This window comes from Eubalaena glacialis, chromosome X (genome assembly GCF_028564815.1).
Source record: "Eubalaena glacialis isolate mEubGla1 chromosome X, mEubGla1.1.hap2.+ XY, whole genome shotgun sequence".
Classification (NCBI taxonomy): domain Eukaryota; kingdom Metazoa; phylum Chordata; class Mammalia; order Artiodactyla; family Balaenidae; genus Eubalaena; species Eubalaena glacialis.
The window spans coordinates 5,834,472-5,854,806 of record NC_083736.1 but is presented as its reverse complement, the minus strand read 5'-3'; the positions used below and the strand labels follow the sequence as shown (position 1 = coordinate 5,854,806).

At 42.4% G+C, this 20,335-nt stretch overlaps 1 non-coding gene across 1 annotated transcript; it reads right to left on the bottom strand.

The window, feature by feature from the left end:
- Positions 1–1,772: 1,772 nt before the first annotated feature.
- LOC133082793 (small nucleolar RNA SNORD82) lies at positions 1,773–1,842 on the bottom strand. Its single transcript, XR_009699014.1, has one exon. It is a non-coding gene; the product is annotated as a small nucleolar RNA SNORD82 (small nucleolar RNA).
- Between the last annotated feature and the right edge of the window lie 18,493 nt (positions 1,843–20,335).

Here is a 20,335-nt window from a genome sequence, read left to right as displayed (position 1 = left end):
TCTCACAACCCGCATCCCTTAACCAGGCTGCAGATTACCTAATCACCTACTCTGGTGTGAGATTACAACACCCCAATCCAGTTCCATCACCAGGATGCTCCAACTCACGTATTCAGTGTTTAACTTCATTCTCAGTTCTTTACAGACTCACTCTGTTGGAGGAACCAACACTCTTAGGATCATCTAAGTGGTCAATGATTGGATTTTGTGTCTCTCTCAAGGCTGTGTTTTGATCTACTTCACAACACACATGTGAGGCAAAAGGCAAGGCCTTTGAATAGTGAATTTCATTAGACACAGAATGCATGTGAAGTGCTGCGTAATTGAAAATGCTACTCTCTGGAGGCTTCTGTCCATAAGCTGCTGAAATAGAATTTTCAGTTAACATATGCATGGATTATTTAACAATACACCCAGTTGCAACCATAAGTATGAGGTTATTTAATTGTATTTTTAAATGCTATATTTCAGAAAAAAAGGAAAAATTCTACCTTTTAAAAAATTTGTTTCCACAAATAAGCCACTTCCCAAACATCTCATTCTGAGCAAAAATCTGACCATACACTAGTACCTTTATGAATATCACATGATTCTCAGAGGTTTCTGTCTTAGGTAACAAAGACAGACTTGTTCCGCCAAGTGAGATCACAAAGAGAAAAGGAAAAATGTATAGAGGATGGGGGAGATAATGGATTCAGTTTGGGACATGTTGAGTTTCATAAGAATTACAGTAAATCCATAAATTATTCTTTACATCTCTAAAATATCCATTCCTTCCTTCCAGGCAAAGATAGTAAAATGAAGTCATGTGATAAATTACCCATATTCCAATGACATATGTCAAAAAAAGTGAAACTGACCACCTCCCAAATTGATGAAAATCTACACCACAAACTTTCAAAAAGTACTAGACAAGGAAAAAAACTAGTCCTTATAGAACAGAACAGGACTGACTTCTAATTATTTGCCTATTCCCATCCCTCTGAGAACATACTTGAGAGTCAGCAAGGTCTTGAGAATTCTTAATAACACTCCTGCATTTGGAAAGCTGCAAAGAAAACACTCTGGCGGGGGTGGGGGGGGGCGGGAAGGTGAAATGAAAGGAACAAGCAGGTGAGTCTGACTTCTGTGCAGGAAGGGAAGACTCCAGGGCCACATCTTGATGGATACCAAGTGTCTTGTGAGAGAAAGAGAAAGAGAAAAGGGCATAAATCCATTCTGGAAGAAAATATAAGGGAAGTTTAAAACTCCCCCAAAAGTTTATGTTAGCTCTTTGAAAAACCTTTTAAGAACATGACTTCCAATTGTTAAAAAAAGCTGAGAGGTAAGATGATAAAAGTACTGAATTGAGATAAAAAAGAAAGACTGTGGAACCAAGGGAACAAAGGCATCATGATTTACAGAATCAATGAATAAAGGAATCATCAGAAAACAAGATAGGGTTGACCATAAACTGGATTTAAAGGAAAGCTTTAAAGGAAAGCCATCAGAGAATCACAATGAATGAGCTGAAAAGGACAATATGATTGAAGTAAAATTTGAAAGAGAGGTGACGACCATTAAGAAGGATTAAGATGATCCAATGAAAAGATTAAGGACTGCCCCCAGATAAAGTAGGATTTTGAAACACATGAATTTATGGATCCATACATATTATAGTAAAAATATTTTAAAACCTTTACAAGAAGAACAAGTGTCACTTTTACAAACTGATTTCTTTGAGGAGGGAGGAGAAGAATGGGAGAAGGTCAATGTATCTTTTTTTTTTCATAGCACATCAGCACATTGCAATATAACGTCAGGTTTCAGTATTAAGTCTCTTGGTTGTTCATCACATGTATGTATCTTTTTTAAATATCTGAAGCAAATATGGTGAAAATGATTTAAAAAATATGTGAAATCAAGGTATTTACATTGTTTAATACATTAAAATGTGAAATGGATGATTATGAAAAAAATAATTTTCTCCTGAAATAATATAAAAGGAAACACGCGAATCAAAAGAACACAAGTTTGGGGAGAGATTAGGTAAGACTTACGGCGCTGGGATACATTCCAAAGCTTTTGCTTTAAGGATAAAAAGCCATTCAGGTGTTTAGACAGAAAAGCGAGACCCCTTCACTGGAGGAGGAGAAAGTCAGGTTAGGCTCAGACTTCAAAGTCAGAAGACAGCAGCGAGGTATCTATAGTTTTCAGCGGGGAAATGTGTCACCCAGTAATTTTATACTCCGAGGGTATTAAAAGAAATATAAGAGTAGCAGGCACCCTGAAGTGCCAGAGAACCCCACCCTCGCTCTCTACAGCCTCCATGTCAACCAAAACCTGTGGCTGGAGAGGGTAGGACACGCACCTTCCCTGGAACGACGGCACCCTGATGTGCAGAGCACAGGACAGCCGCGGGTAACACCCTCTCAGTTGAATTCTGGGACCACACTTAGAAACAGACGTCTCCATTTCCCACCGTGTTTCCCACCCAGCACGGGTGTTTGACAGCTCAAGCCGCAGCGGCAACAACACAAACCAGAATAAAACAGCAACAAGCAACACACCACCAAAGATACGGTCCCTCCACTCAGGCTGAACGACATGCGGTACCTCACGCAACCCTCAGGAGGCTCGGAGGGAAGCACCGTTTCACACACAGACGAGCCAACTGGGGAGAGAAACTTCCCATGTTGTTCAAGGTCACATCGAAAATTCGTGGCAAAACCTAACTTTGGATCTAGGTCTCAGTCCAAACCCATAACTACTGCAGTACCGAACATGAAAAACCACATGATGCTCTCAATTTCAGACGTCAGGAAATAAGGAGAGAAAGAGTTTTCAACAGTTATTTTCAACATCTTGGAATTACATACCATACACAGGTATGGATGATCACACAGGGAACAAGTGTAAGGTGTTGGTAAAATTCCACAGCTGAGCTGAGTCTCTCAAAAGTTGACCCTTCCTTGTTACTTAATATTCCACGTGTTCTCATTTGTAACATTTCTCACTGTAGATAATGTACATTAGCTGCAGTTCACATTCAATTTACCAGAAATACATTTGAAAATAAGGTAATCTTATTTTATATGAGTCCTAAGAATGACTCAAAATGCACATGAGAAAATCTCCTCCCTTTTCACCTAATTGCCAAGATTTCGGGAGACATGTGGGGAAAAGGAAATTAAAGGCAATAGATATCTTTCATGTTGTGTTGGAATACACTGAAATTATAATCTCAGAATTCATATTCATTCCTATTTCCTAGTATTTCCCAGGGGCCTATTATGCAATCACTAGCACGCATGTACACACACACACACACACACACACACACAAAGTACCTTCCTCCCCTCCCTCCAAATGAAGACAACAAATCAGTTTCTCTGGTAAAATAAGATTAATCAATTCTGGGCTATAGAAAAATTTTTTGTTTCCCCAGTTTAGAAATTCTTAGAGATGTTAATGTACTAATGTGAATTTTGAACCTTCAAAAATGAATTACAATATGGTCTATTTCCCATACTTATATGACTTCCTCTCCAAAACGCATTACTTTATGCTATATTTTCCTTCATACTGAGCAGCTGCTATGCTGTGATATTGAATCAACTTTGCTTTTATTGACCAAATAACTTCATATGTGTGAAAATAGGCACCACTTCAAGGGTTGTCAGATTTAGCAAATAAAAATACAAGATATCACATTAAATTTAAGATTCAGATAAACAGCAGTTAATTGTTTAGAGTATGTGTACCTCATGCTCAAATGAAAAAACTGTTCATCTGAAATTCAGATTTACCTGGGTGTCCTGTGTTTCATCTGGCAGTCCTAAACACTACAGAAGAAGAAGAGGACAGAGTTGTGGCATTTACTGGGGATGATGGAAACCTAAAATGCTTTGAGTTGGTGTTGGTAGACTCCCACATATGGACAATATTCTAAAAACTGAAACTACCTATCCTCAGCCCCAAACTTTCATGCCACTCTGTCCCTCGGGTACATGTTACTTTAAAACATCATGTTGACAAGTTTTTTTCTTCTTATTTACTCCCTCACTGAAATGTATCCTCACAGGATAAGGAATCAACCATCAAGGGAACTTACTGGCTAACAGTAAACTCTGTAGATAAAAAGTTTTTTTCACTGCAAAATCGCACCTCAGAGGGGCACGAAATAGCTGTAAAGGCCAAAGAAATTAGTCGTGGGATATTCTGAGATGTACATGATGGCGTTACACTTGAGTCATGATTAACATTTTCTCAGAGTTTTCTTTTTTTCACAGTGACTAACATATCATTATTCCCCTTAAGTAATGAAAAGCTGGGAACCTTGACAAAAGTTACCTTAACAGATGCTATTTTATCATTTCAATGAATTCCATCATTTTTCACACCTTGGTAATTATATTTCGGAGGCAGAATTCATGCTGAGTATGGTGGGCTGCTGCTACACAACTAGACCCCAGAAGTAAATTAACCAGATAACTGCAGCAAGCCTGGGGACGCAGGGGGCCCCAGCCTGCCTCACCTGCGGCTTGGTTTTCGGGAATCCACTGTTTCCTATTTTGGGCTGCATTTCAACGCACCTTTTCACTCTTGCTCCACACTGAATTACCTGTGGGGAACCAGGAAACTCTTGGTTTCCTTTTGAGAAGATTAACTCATTGCAAATATTCTGGAGTTTGGAGAAAAAAGAACTACAGGTTCTATCTCATTAGGTACTCATGCTTGAATTAAACCACGACAACATTCCCAAAGAACGCCAAGAGCACAGAAGGGCAGACTTATTTTTAAATGTTTGCTGAGGATGATAATAGTTAATATTTGTCTAATCTGACTTCAAATCACTTCAGACCTGAACCCAACTGGCCTGAATATATAATAATGCCTTCACTAATATTCATTTGTTTCTTTGACACACCCGCAAATTCACAACAGGAAACTCTGGGCTTTCCAGAGCTCAGTGCTTATCAGGACAAATGGATTATCTGTCCTGATAGCAGGGGATTCACAGAACATGCAAACTCAATGCCAAACCAGCCTAGACACTAAGAGTAACGCTACTGATACTAGTCGGTGAGGAGGTGGTAGCAATGACTCAGGCAGATGCTCAGAGCTGCGAACCACTGCACTTAGGACTAGGCGGAGAGGAACATCTGCTCTCACACAAAACCCTCACATTTGTGAGACCTGGGGGGACAGTCACTTTTCATCCTGAGTGTCATTCATAACCAAGGACGGTCATTCCTGTTCTAAGGCACTGGTAGGTCATCTAGGTGAGGTCACCCTGGTAGAAGTTTGCTTTTCCACTGCTTTCAACATCAAATATCAACACCGTGGGGACAGACTCGCTGGCAGACAGCAAGGGATCCTTGTGCGTGGAGGGAACTGAAGTTCTTTAAGGAAAAAAAAAAAAGAAACAACTGTCCAGCTGACAAGGTTGTATGGCCTCGAAAGCTGGCTGAGTGTTCATTCGCTTTCTTTATTTGTTCTGGAAATTAGTACGATGCTTTCATTAGCTGTCCTTTCAATTTGGCTCAAGAGCCAATTTAAGAGAATCCTCCTCTGAGACGACACTCCTAAGTGTGGGACATAAGAGAGACACATGACCTGAAAAAAATCAAGACTCCTCCTTGCTTTCTCTACGATTACGATAAAAGTGGGATGTAGAGGTGTATTGACCTGCTGCTGAAAGCAAAGAGAAGAATTTCTTCTAGAACAGGCAGTTAAAGAGAAAAATCTACCATCATCTTTAAATTAGAAAATGTCAAATGTGAGAATGGGGCAGGGGTCATAAGAGCAGCAATTAACAAACGCTTTATAAAATTGGAGAGGAAGGAAGAGGCACTCCTCTGCCTCGGCCCACAAGACTGTGAACCTGCTACATTTGCAAAGTGGAGCTGTTCGATCCTTGAGAAGCAGGAAGAAGTTACTCACGCTAATTAATGGGCCATCTCTGAAGTGTTTTTCACGATACCTTCCTGTACATCTAGAGGTTAAAAGGTTTTCTCTCCTCTCCCCTCCTTCCCTTTCATTTGTTTTTTCTCTTCTAAGGCTGAAGTCCAAACGTTTAGAGCCTGTTCTAAAAGGACAGTTGGTTATTTTGCATTAGTATTAATTTGGCTGTGTTGAATAAATATTCAGCTGCAAATTGGATGCTTTAAATGGTTTGAAATAAAATCCATACAAGTTATGGAAACGTTGAAAACTAAAATGAGCAAGGCTGTTTTGGCCTGAACATAGTTTCCAAATTAGATTTTATGTGTAAAAATGTAAAATTTAGTATCTATAAAAACTGTATGAAGATACACTTCTATGAGTTATAGCTATACATATATATGTGTATATATATATATATACACACACATTATATATATAATGGTTCTATCTATTGTGACAGCTATAAATATAAAAACAGTATATAATCAACAGTAAATTATGTATCACTCATCCTTTCTAGGAATAAATATTTTCTTTGAAAAATTATTTCAATGGGCCAATATTTGATTTATGTTTATTTTATTTCAAGTTTTTAGTTCTTCTCAGGTTTATAAATTTGGATCATAAAAACATTTATAGTTCTGGCAAACAATTTTATGGAGTTTATGTATATAAATACATGGATACCATTTTAAAATCCATAATCCCTGATTCTGGGATAAAAGTATGCCAGTAGTTTCAACCCAATGGTTTACTGTGAAAAAAAGTACCAAAGGAAATCAGCAAGCGAGACTGGTGGGGAAATAACTGCAGCATAAGGAACAGCCTTTACTTCATAACCTGCAGAGCAGTCTGTATCCCGTAACTTATGTTGAAGAACTCACACGATCACCCATTTCCCAATACTCATTCTTGAGATCATCAGGAAACCTAGAAACAGATCACCCCTTGGCAATCGTTTAAAATAATAATTTGGGATGCGGTGTCACCAATCATTCCCTTTTGACTCTAAATCAAACGTGGTAATTGTAGATAAGCTACAATTGACATTGCACATGGAAATGCAATATTTGCCTTTTCGTCACAACCCCCAACTCTCCTAACCCAGGAGGACGAACTGGGGGCAGGGACCTGTAGCTTGAGGTCTTCCTGGCAGTGACAGGGCCTGTGCCACGTGCAGAAGGCTGCTCGCGCGTCAGCCATCAAGTAGTCGCTCTCTGCTTCCGATCACCCTTCTCTGCCCTGCCTAGTGAAGCCTGGAGCTGGGCCCTTCCAACACGCTTCCTGACGCACATGTACAACGTCAAGCTTGTCAGTAGACAGTGCAGGAGGGACCCTGCAGGGGCAAGGGGCTTCCTCCTCTCCAGGTTCTAATGACTCCCCTCCCTTGTTGCTCCTATGACCAGGTTTCCAGGGGTCTGCATGGGCCACCCAGCGGCGGCCACCCTGCAGCAACTTCTGTTCCTCACTAGTTTCAACCCGCTAATTCGGACCAGTCCTCTTCCCGGGCAAACCAAAACTTACCCACAGTGGGCTGCAACCACACCCTCTCCAATGAGTCTGAATCCCATCCACGGGGAGGAGCTCTTTCCCAAATTTATTCCCTCCTGCCTTCAACACTCTTCCTCGGGCCCTATCGTATTCTTTAGATAGATTCTCTTCTGCCTTTTCTTCATAGTTGACCTTCATTAGTTGTCAAAATAATTGTTTACTTTTCCCTCTGCCAATTACTGGTGTGGTATTTGTCTCCTGTCTGGCGTGTCATGGGTAACGTTCCCCAAATCCCTTTCATGGCACTAGGTAAAGGTCCACCCTACAAGAAGTAAGTATATTTAAAAAAATCTTTTCCCAAGCGAACTCAAAAAGTATGAGCACTCCCACAAACAGTTTCCCTAAAATAAACTAGTCCCTTCACAGAGTCTCCCAAACAAATCCAACAACATGGAGGCTTCTGGGGAGATGAAGAGGGTTACATTACACAGAAATTTCTTCTTTTGACCTCTTGATAGTGATATCTTCAGACTGACCTTGACGGCTGGAGTGACCTGCGTCAAGACTGCCTCCCCTTAAACACAGCTTCTCAAAACTCCTTACCACTTATCCCCATTTCGTGTCTCATATTCAGCTTGTATATCCTATTTCAGCAAAACCGAAGTTAGGTTTGGAAGTGACCCTGGGCAGTTCCTGAGGGAACCTCAGTTTTTGCCGCCATGAAAGCCTTCCTTCACTTTGATTTGGATGCGTATGTTTATTTTCCATTACTGTGATACCCTTTTCCAACAATTGTATCCCTTATTTAAATCCTTGTGCTTTCCAAAGACACAAAGAGGTATTCTGCATCGTTACGCCTCTAAGGTATTTCCATAACATAGTTGTAAAACATGTATTCCTCAGCATTTCATGCTATGCTATTTTTTCCCCTGCGGAAAGGTTCCTATCTTTGAAAAATGGCACATTTCCCCCCAAATCATAAACTACGAGCTAGCATTATGGTCCACAAAGATAAATTAGGTCTCACCATGGGGCTACCTCCTCTCCCTCCTTTCCACAAAACAAGCTTATGTTGAATGACGACTATTTCCCAGGGGCTGTGAGGGGCACAGCATTAGAACAGAGAGGTCTCCGTGCTGAGAGCCTAACCTGCCTTGTCAATAAACAAGTCCACAAACTAATCAACCACCTGAAGGAATCAGGTCGAGATGGGCTTGAATGCCTCAGCAGGGCTGGAATGTGCAGAGTCTTGCAGAAGTGCCAAAGGAAGTCATCAAAGGCTTTACAGAGACAGAGGCTTTTGTCCAATTGTTTTTAAGGATTGCTTTGGCTGCTTGTGGAACATGAATCGTAGGCAAGCGGGAGAGAATCATGGGGCCATCTAGGAAGTTATCACTAGGTCCAGGGAAGAGATGATGGACATTTGAACCAGATGCAGTAGAGATGACGAAAATGGACCCGCTGGGATACACTCGAGACACCAAGCACGGGGACTTGGGGGTTGAAGGAAAGGAATTAAAGGGTGACTCGGAGATGTTTGGCTTAAGAAACTGGGCAGATAGTGGTATCATTTATTAAGATCTGGAAAACTGAGTAGATACGTTTAGGCAAAATTAAATGATCAGTTTGGGATACATCTAAGCAGAAATGTCTAAACAAAACAAAAACAAACAAAAAACCCCCAACCAGTTGGATACAGTTCTGTAGCTCGTAGGAGAACTCTACGCTAACAGGATACGTTTAGGTGCTATGAACCCGTAACTGGTATCTGACGTGAGGAGAATGGATGAGACCGCTTACGATGAGAGGGCAGAAACAAAGAGAAGGCCCTGGGAAGCAGAGAGGCCACGTATAAAGCTGGAAGGAAGCAGGTGTGGCAGCACAATCCATCCCTTTTACATTTGGAATGTCCTGCTCAGCTCAGTGGGGATTCCCCTCATCCTGTACCACTTCCTGGGCATTTCTCTGCTGCAGGGGCTGCGTTTTAGATTGGCCCAGGCACTTTGAAATAACGCTGATGCCTGGGTCCCATCCCCAGCTACTTCTCGTAATTCGTCCACCCAGGTGGTTCTAATGTTCAACTCAGGCTGAGAACCATTGCTGGCAGCTGTGGACTTAGGCGATCCTGGTTAGTTAGATAAATGCAATTGCTATCTGGCTGAAGGTATATAAATAGCTTCACTATTTTCCAATATGTACGTGTCATTAAAGTGTCCCCTCATCTCCCCATCAAAATGTCAAAAAGTTGTATTAGAGGATAAATTTCATTTAAGAATTCCATGTTCTGATCTAGAAAGGCAACCTTTTTTCACTCAGATTTAAAACTAGTGCTAATAGTGCTAATTTGAAATGGTGAGTATGGTCCTACATGGGTAGCTGGAGGATGCTACCAGAATCCAAGTGATGGACACTACTCCCAACTAGAGGACTTCAGAAAGATTTCCTGAGGATAATGACGCCTGAGCTACCATAATGGTGCCTGAGCCTGAAGGACAGTGGGAACCGTGCAGATGAAGATGGGTGAGAAGGGAATCCCAGACAGAGGGAAAATGCAGGGAGACGTCAAAGAGCGTGGCCTAAGAGAACTGCAAACTAGTTTCAGCTGGAATGTGAGGGACATGGAGAATGGCAGGACAGGGAATGGATCACTGAACACCACGTCTGCATGGCAGCCAGCCTGCACTTTATTCTTCAGGTGATGGGACCAATACAAGGGTTTTGGAAGGGCAATGATAAGACCTATTTCTGTTTGGGACAGATTACAAATCATGAGTGGGACATGGGTTTAAGGCGGTCAAAAGTATATTCAGTGACACCAGTTAGTATAATTAATTGCCTCTTGCAGATGAGAAGTGACAAGGGCTTGAACTAAAGCAGTGGCAGAAGGAACATGAGGCAGATGCAGATCTGGAATAAACGACTGGGTACGCAGGACAGAGAAAAAGAGGATAGCTGTATTTCCTAATGAGGCACAGAAGGGACAGGGTGTTTTCCAGTTAGGGAATTGGAGAATTCAGTTGGATGCCTGTAACACATCCAGGTAAATGTGTCCATCAGAAAGCTGACCTATGCACTCGTTTCCTAGGGCTGCTGCAAAACACTATCACAAACTCAGTGGCTTAACACAACACAAATTTACTACCTTACAGTTCTGAAGGTTAAAAGTCCAAAATGGGCTTCACCAGGCCAAAATCAAGATGTCTGCAAGGATGCATTTCCTTCTGGAGACACAGGGGAGAATGCACTCCTTAGCCTCTTCCAGCATCCAGAGGCTGCCCACATTCCTTGGCTCATGGCCCCTTCCTCCACATTCAAAGCCAGCCACGGCTGGTCAAGTGCTTCTCATATTGCATCACTGTCTGCCTCGTCCACCTTTAAGGATCCCTGTGATTACATTGGATCAACGTGGATAGTCTATTTTGTGTCAGCAGACAGGCAGCCTTAATTCCATCTGCAACTTTAATTCCTCTTTGCCACGTAAAGCAACAAGTTCACAGATCCCAGGAGTTAGAATAGAGACATCTTTGGCAGGTAGGGTCACTATTCTGCCCTTCCACAGTCTGAAATACGGGGTAGCTGGGAGGATCGTAGTCTGAAACACGGGGTAGCTGGGAGGGGTTGGACATCAAACTTGACACTCCACAGCACAGAGCCCAGAACAAGAAGCTGAGATTTCCCGGCAGGACGAGGAGAAGGAGAAGTGTCTGGGGATGAATGTTCAGGGTGGAGAAGGACGAGGTGGCCACGAAGCAAGTAAGAACCAGCAGCTGGAGGAGAAAACGGAACCAGGCGAGAGCAGTAGCAGGAACGTGTGGGTGAGGGGAAAGGTGTGAGTAATGGTTCTGAGCTGGATAACAATCTGTGCCTGGAAACTCTTGACGTGTCGAAATAGCCCCCGAGGTAATGGCTTTAATTCTGAGCCACAGCAAAGACACATAAAACATTCCTATTTGTTTTATACATTCATTGCATAAAACAGAGCAAACATATATACATCACTTCACACACATTTCTCTTCATGTCTGAATCACAACGAAAATCCTGTACCCATAAATGGAGTGTCTGACTGAGGAGAGCTATTCCAAGTAAGGATTTTCCATGGATTTGTTATGGCTGGATGCAGAGAAGTTGAAATAAAAAAAATCTTCTTTGTGGTTCCTTTTAGATTAATGCGGTCCAGTCCTGTGAAATGGCTGTATCTAACAATGAATAATCAACCCTTCTTACCTCTAACAAAAACTTTGTCATGTAAGGAACATGTTAGTTGTAGTAGGGGTTAGCAAGTCTTTGGAGAGTAGTTTTTTCTTGTTGTTCTGTAAGTTTGTTCTTATCTCCTTTCATTAAGTCGTTAAAACACCCAGGTAATTTGGTAACACTCTTTTAAGATGCAGTACGCACGTGCGTGTGCACACACACACACACCCCCACAGAGTTGATTCAAGGCTCATGGAATGAGAAGACAAAGATGAGGAAGACTCATGGGACTAAATTAGGTATCTAAGATGTGGTCAGGGAAACATACTATGCTGAAAACCTCAAGGAAGAGTCAAAGCTTTTGTTAGAATTCTTAAACCATTTTTTTAGATAAGATAATACAAATATTAGACAAAAATATACAAATTATATATACATGAATATAGGCAAATTATATATATACACCTAGAAAGAGGGAGAGAGAAAGACAGAGAGAGAGGGAAAGTCTTCTGAAGCATGTGCTGTGATAGGCTGATGCCAAGCTGGCCTCCATGGTGCTAAAGATCTGTGTCCCCTCCCGTTCACTGTGGGCAGGAGCTTGCTCCTAACCACAGAATATCAAGGACTGCAGAATCCACTGATGACACCACATGAGACTCCATCTCAGCAGACTGTCTGCTTAGAGTCCTACAGAGAACCCCATACCAGCCTGGAAGTAGCAAACGGCCCCGCTGTGAACTGCAAACAGAGAAACGCATGTGCCCGAGAACTGTGGGCAGCCTTGAGGGTGTGAAAGTGGCCTCCAGCCAGAGCCAGTAAAAAGTCAGGGCCTCGTGCATTCAGCCCCAAGGACATGACTTCTGCCAACACCCTAAGTGCTCCTGGAAGTAGACTCTTCCCCATTCGGGCCTCCAGGTGAGAACACAGCCCAGATGACACCTCGGCTGCAGTTCCGTGACACTCTGAGCAGCACACCCAGCTAAGCCACATCTGGGCTCCTGCATCACAGAGATGGTGGGATGGTAAATGTGTGTTGTTTTGAACCAGTACATTTGCGACAACTTGCTAGGCAGTACAGAAAACTCATAAGAGGCACTTTTATTTATTTATTTATTTTGAAAATTTCTTGATGCTTTAATGGAACGGGCATTTCTGAATTAGGTTTATTGGTAAGTACATCGTTTTGTATTCATAGCCACTATTCGTTGCGTAATCTGGTCTTTCATGCAACAGTGGCTACAGGGAAGGAGGGAACAATATAAGGAAAACTCTAAATATTCAGTAAAAGGTAGTAAGGAGAAAAATCAAGTCTGAGGCAGAGAGCAGGGGAGGAAGGCCAGTGGGGAAGGAAGAAAAGGGAGCATCTTCAACTAAGAGGCACTTTTAGAATTAAATTCCATTACATTTTTGTTATGAAGAAAAAACCACATTTGCTAAAATAGTTATTTAAAATTAACTATGTTTTCCCTCTGATTTGTATGAATGGAAATTTGATAAATACTTTTTTTCTAAATTGGAAGTCTAAGTTTGAAGATGGGAAATTGTGCAGAGTTTAAACGGCTGCCCTCATATCTAGCAAGGCAGTCTTGATAATTACATCTGTGGACCTAGAATCTCAGTGTAGCTGACCTATCCATGACCTTGAATTTTGGTAGTTTAATTTCTTAAACAGACAACAATTACTAATTATGTGTTATTGGATTACTGAATTTTTAATTTTACTGATTAATGGTTTTCATAAAGGTAGATACAATCTAAAGGTGTGTATATATATATATAAAACTATGAGATTATTTTCATCCAACATCAACCTTTTTCTAGTTTTTATTCAATGATTTATTTACCATCGTATACAAACACACGAGGAAGACTTGGTAGGCATAAGATAAGAAGAAGGAAGGTACTTTACCTCTCAAAGGATCATAGCTCATTGTAGACTCTTTTCATTCTATTTTATTTATTTTTTAAAGTTTATTTATGTATTTATTTTTGGCCGCCTTGGGTCTTCGTTGCTGCGCAGGGGCTTTCTCTAGCTGTGGCGAGCTACTCTTCATTGCGGTGCGCGGGCTTCTCATTGCAGTGGCTTCTCTTGTTGCGGAGCACAGGCTCTAGGTGCATGGGCTTCAGTAGTTGTGGCACACAGGCTCAGTAGTTGTGGCTCGCAGGCTTAGTTGCTCCGTGGCATGTGTGATCTTCCCAGACCAAGGATCTGGGAACCCGTGTCCCCTGCATTGGCAGGCGGATTCTTAACCACTGCGCCACCAGGGAAGTCCATTGCAGACTCTTTTCTTATGCAGATACTGAATTCATTCTTCATTAACCCTTCTTTTCTTGATTCTACACAGAACCTACCAAAACTGCTCTCTCTCTACAACTCGACTACACGTTGGAGAAGAGCAGAAGTAGTTTACCATCGCGGGTAGAATTTGAAGGGTAACATAAGGTCCTCTAGTCAAATGGAGTGAGCTGTAATATCATCTGATGCCGAAAGTGAATGTCTCAAACACAACCACTCGCTGTTAACAGCTAGTGAAGCAACAGCAAAGCTCTGCTGTGCTTTCACAACTGTGCTAAGACCTGTGGGAGATTCAGATGTGCCTCTCCTTGGCTGTACCTGGTTCAGAGAAGTGCCAACATCCTGACCCATGAACTCACCTCTGTGATGTGGGTTAGGGATTCCTAAAAGTGCCCCAGACCACAAATTTCTCATCACCACCCAGTCTCTGTGCCAACATTTTCACAGGTAACTTACTGAACTTAGTTAGTAAGGAGCCAAACTAAAATGGAACTGACCTATTTGAGAGAAAATATATGAATTCATTAGCAGATGCTGACTTTAGGATAAATTGATTTTCTAGGGTAGGTGCTCCCCAGTTAAACTGATCACTAGTTAAAGCCAGGATAACATCAGATAGAGAGTATTTTATTATGGAGAATATGATCAGGGATACATCCTGTGTTTTTCTGGGACAAACCTCAGTTATGAATCAAAAGGAAACAGCACAAATGTTTTATTGAGCTGCTATTATGTACAAGGTATTTTCTTAAATAGTGGGTGTGTTAAAATGATGACTAATATATGACACACTCACTTTGTTTTTATTTTTTTGCAGGGATAAATTGATTTTTTAGGGTAGGTGTTCTGCAATTAAACTGATCACTAGTTAAAGCCATGATAATATCACACAGAGAGTATTTTATTATGGATATCAGGGATACATTGTGTGTTTTTCTGGGACAAACCTCAGTCACGAATCTAAAGGAAACAGCATAAATATTTTATTGAGCTGCTACTATGTCCAAGGTATTCTTTTAAGTAGTGGGTAAGTGACAATGATGACTAATATATGACACACACACTTTATGTTTTTATTTTTATTTTTTTGCAGGTATCAGTATCTTATTCTTTTTATTGCTGAGTAGCATTGATTATGGGAATATACTACAATTTGTTTATTCATTCTCCTGTTGGTAGACATTTGGGTTGTTTCCAGTTTGGGGCTGTCTTTTGGGGAGTGTACACATTTCCCTTGGATATATACCAAGGAGGAGAAATGCTAGGTCATAGGGTAGGTGTGCGTCTATTAGGAACTTCCAAACAGCTTCCCAAAGTGGTTGTCTAAACTTACACTGCCATCAGCAGTGCATGAGACTTCCAGTTGCTCCATATCCTCTCTGACACTTGGTAATGTCAGTCTTTTTAATTTTAAGAATTCTGATGGGTGTGTAGTGGTGTCTTTATTTATCTTTTGGTTGAAGTATAGTTGATTTACTGACACACACACTTTAGAGTGTGGCCGTCTGTGATGCATACAAACACATAACGAGATAGGGTACCGTGAAGATTTTGATGATGCTATAAATCAGTTAAAAACAAAAGGTCAGGGTGGTCATGGGGTTTGAGGTTTAAGGTGTTACACAGCTGGAAGAAAGTCACCAAAGTGGGAATGTGCTCGGTGTACTTGGAGGATGGGCAGGTTTCTGTGGGGCTGAGATTTCAGGGTCGGGGAGGGAGGATGTGAAATGAGGATAAAGGGTGGCCTAGGCCTGCCTAGGGAATCTGCATGTCAAGTTGAACGTTGGAATATACTTTATAGGTGTGAGAGGCCATTAGAAGGCTTAGCTCTACGAAGGTAACTCTCTTGACATATTCGCGATGGATCAGAGTGGGACAGACCGGAGGCAGAGACAGTTGTCGGAAAGTGAAAGAGATGCTCTAAGTCTGAGCAGGGAGGCGGGGAACTAGGAGCAGATCCTACGAGTCCCTGAGGGATCAGATCGGCAGAATTTCACTACTGAAAGACATAAGGAACAAGGGAGAGGAGAGTGGAGATAGTTCTGAGGTTTTGAGAAGAGCCAGCGGCAAAGTAACCAATTCAAACAGGAAGAAGAAAGAGTTGAGTTGTGCGGAGACACTGACCAGCCAGCTGGCCACTTTAAGACTCACAGAGCTTAGGGAGCAGAGCGGAGAAGAGGCAGGTTTGAAACAGACACCAGCCGCCCAGATGCAAGCGGTCACGGGAGAGACACAGCTTTTTAACTTACAGGAGAGCTAGCTTTGATCTGACCAAGCCCCGACTCTTAGAGTTTACCTTGTCCAACTTGACAGATAGATAAAGGGGGTTGTACCGACATGGTATGTCACTGACTTCTTGTTTAAATATCATGTGTAAGGATTTTACTAGCTCATCACCAAATGTGCTCTTAGATGAAGCTAGCAATGCTTCAAAACCACAGGGCAAGAGTGAGGCAGGACATTGGCAAGAGAGGACCAGCATGACGTAGCCGTATAAATCACCTCGCAGGGGACCAGCAGGTATAAATGTCATCCAGTGTGACAACAAGTGAGGCTGACTTGGTTGAAATGCTAGCTTGGCGAATCTCCGTGTACTCTTTTACGATGAGGTGCTAAATTATTTTTGTTGGCTTCACCCACAGTTAAAACTTGCATCGTGGAATATCATTTGCACTTGTTTACCCAATATTTTCTCCTTCTTACACAATCAAAAATAAACCTTTCCCCTTAATGTTATGCTATTGCTTTAAATGTTTTATTTGTAATTTTTATTTATGCTTATTCCTTCAATGCTACATTGTAAAAAATTAATATGTTTTTGCCTCGTCAAGTTTAACTATAAATTAATTGTTATGAACCAAAGACATTTCACCAGTCATGAGAAACGTAAGACAAATCGGCAGTCTGTTCTGTTCTCTGTGTGTGTATTGGCCTTCTCTTAAGTAAATGCATTTGAAAAGATAATGCATGTGTCCAGCACTAGGACTGGCCAATGTGCAACTGATAACGAGTTCTACTCTTCCCTTGCCTCCCAGGTCTCTTACTTCTAACTCTTGGAGGTGGTGTTATGTTTCACACAGTTCAAAGACAGCTCTGGTCCTAGCCAGGCTGCCACGTAGTTGTTGGAGCTTGAAAGAGCACTTACGTTCTCTGGCCTCAAAGTCTTCACGTAAGGTTAAAGTGCAACTCAGCTCCTTGCTCTCTGACTTGTTGCCCAACCAATCACGTGCTTATTTCATGTTCACCTTGTTTCCGCTCCCTTTCTTTGCTCCTCTTCATGAAACAAAATTGAGATTCTCTCCTGGAAGACTCTATCTTTAAGCCAAGTCTCTAATGACTTTTATGGAAAGGAATAAAGCCATCCATTCATTTAATTTACCATCATTAAATACCTATTAAGTAACAGGCCCAGTTTCAGAAACTGGGAATACAACAATGAACAAAACAGAGAAAGCTCTACTCTCGTGGAGCTTACATTCTAGCGTGGAGAGACAGAAAACAATGACGCAGTTACAATATAAATATATAGAATAGATAACAGGGCGAGTGATAAGGAAAGCTAGCAGGAAAAATGTGCCAGGTTATGGGGATAAAGAGTGACAGGGTGGGTGGAACTGACGATAGAGCAGCCAGAGAGAAAAGCTCTGACAGTGGCAGTGAAGGAGGGGGCAGTGCACGCACCTGGCGGGGAGAAGAAGGTCTAGGTAGAGGAAACGGTGAGCAGAAACGCCCACCACTGCACAGCAGCGTGCTTGGCTCCACCTCTTTACAACAGGTAAGGAGGCCGAAATGACATCGGAGAGACAGCTGGGCACAAGACCACGCAGCTGACGCTGGTATAGACTTTGGATTTCTTTCCGGTAGAGAAGGAAAACAACACAGGGCTTTGTTATGACTTACACTGAAATGTGTGAGTACAATAACATATAGTTTAATATATAAGAATGATAATTTATACATTAACAGACTCACTGTGGCTGAGTACGAAGACAAGGGTAGAAACGGGTAGACCAGTTAGACGGCCCTCCCAGCCCTCAAGGTGAATTATGATGCTTGTTTGGTAACTTGGTTTAGGGTGGTAGGGGCAGAAGTGGTGAGAAGTGGTTGTATTCTGCAGGGAGCTGGAAGACAGAGCCTGCGAAGTACGGCAAGGATTCAGATACCGAGTGCAAGAGCAGCAGGGAGCTCAGAAACGGCGCAGCTACCGAGGAGGAGCAAGCAGACAGAAGCTGCCTTTGCTACGAGGGGGAAGGCTGCGGGAGGACCGATTCTTTTGTGGGTTCAGAGCCGGGTGGGAGCGGGGTGATGGAAATCAGAAGTTCTCACACACGGACAGTTTCTCTGTGCAAAGAAACAAAAATATAACTACAAATCCAAATCTTGCTTTTACACAAGCATCGGGGTTATGGGTTTTGAGACGTCCTGGGCAGTCTGACTTAGTTTATACCCGGCGTGCCGGGGAGAAGAGGCAGTTTCTAAACTCCCCTCACTCCAGGTGGCGGAAGACCAGACACAGGAAAGAAACACTGCTCATGACTCATTCAGCAAACGTGGATGGGGCGCCTGCCATGCGCCCGGCACTATCCCATGGCCTTGGGTTACAGCAGTGAACTAACGGACCGTATCCCTGGGTTCAGCGTTGAACTCGACACCGCCTGACAGAATGTGCCCTGTGCTTGGCAGCCCACCCCTCCAGAGCTTCGGGGAGTAAAGGGCCGCCCGGTGCCCCCTTCCCACACTGTGTCCTAAGGAGCTATGAGAACAAGCAGCGTCGGGTGCCATCAGGGGACCCCAGCGGGTCACCCGTCTGCCTGCCCTCATCCTTGTACCGACCCTACCCCTCCTTTAGCCTGCCTCCCTGTCCCTCCCCACCCCCCTCCTAAAGCCCCCCACGGTGCTTTTGCACCAGGTTTCCACGCTCAGCAGCCCCTCTTTGTCCTCACATCTTCCCCGGAGATTCTCTTCAACTTCTTTCCTTGGTACAAACCTAGTTTTTGCAGGATGACACGGCTTCATGTGCAGCCCTCCTTTTTCTCCCAGAGCTTACAGAGGCGGCAAAGATTGGAGGTGCTCTTCAGTTTGCTCTATCTATCCTCTTTCAACCAAGCAATCTCTCCTCCTTTGCACTCCCTGTCATGGCCACTTTTCTCCTTGCTCAGCCCCAATGCCCACTAGAGTCCTTTCCTAAAGCACAGCTGAACACTCTCGTGTGTTCTGACTTGATCTCGCTCTCCTTGCCCGCCTTGCCTCCAAGCCCTCTGTACATCTGTCTTTCGCTTCATTTACCAGCTGGAGAAAACTGTGCTTTCATAGGGCCCCTGCGATTAGGTTAGTCCTGTCCTGATAATCCCCTCTCTTAAGGTCAAGTGATGAGGAACCTGAATTCCACCTGCGAGGTTCCTTTTGGCATGTACATAATGTGACAGAATAATGACAGTAACACCTGGGGCAGAAGGCACAGGTGCCGTCTAGAAGTCAGCCTGCCATGCCTCCCAATAAAAACTTCCAAGCTGATGTTTTTCTCTTAACCAGTGGGAGTGCGACTTAACGGGCCTAACCCTGAAATGGAAAAACTAGCATATGTATATAGGAAGAGATTGCTGACTGACTGAACTCACTTCCAGACTGTATTTTCTTCTAAACATGGCTGACAAAGATTGCTAGGAGCTGACAATATTTCCAGACAATGCAACAAAGTCAGGCCACAAAGACCAAGAGGAAGCAGCCAGATAAAATGAATAAGGGGGCAGGGAATGAGAGCAGGAAAAGACTGTGCATCTGTAAAGATTTTATTTTTTTAAACAATAATAAGGAGAGAGCAAGTGCCAAACACTTGAGATCTATGTTTTCGACTGATCTCAACTGATTGCTCTAAGGAGCAAGGTCAGACGTTTAAAGGGATCATTACATGATGTTGAGTTGGATGAATCATACCATTTGTCACGGTAACGTGGATGAGGAGGCCCACAATGAGTGGTGCTATGCTCAAAATAATACTCTTTTTTTCACATATATTTTACATACACTCAAACGTTTAAAAACAGTGGGGGAAATTAAACAAACACTAGGTGGCTGTTTCTTCTATGCTTTTAAAACAACAGTTATTAAACTATTTTTAAAAAGAAAAATAAGAGGCAGTGTGGTATATAGAATATTCACTGGAATCTAAAAAAAAAAAATTTCTTGTCCCTGTTTTTTCTTTAACTGTCAACATGACCTTGGACAAGCATTATACTCTCCCTAAAGCATTATCTTCTGCATTTAAAACAACAAATGTGACTTATCAACATCTTCGATCACTTTCCCCTTAAAGTGATAGTCAGAGTGTATCCCTGGCGTCATGAAATATTGCAGACACGTTCACTAGTTTTCACTATTGTGAAGCACCCTCCAAAGCTCCAGGGATTCTTTTCCGCCCAAAGCTCC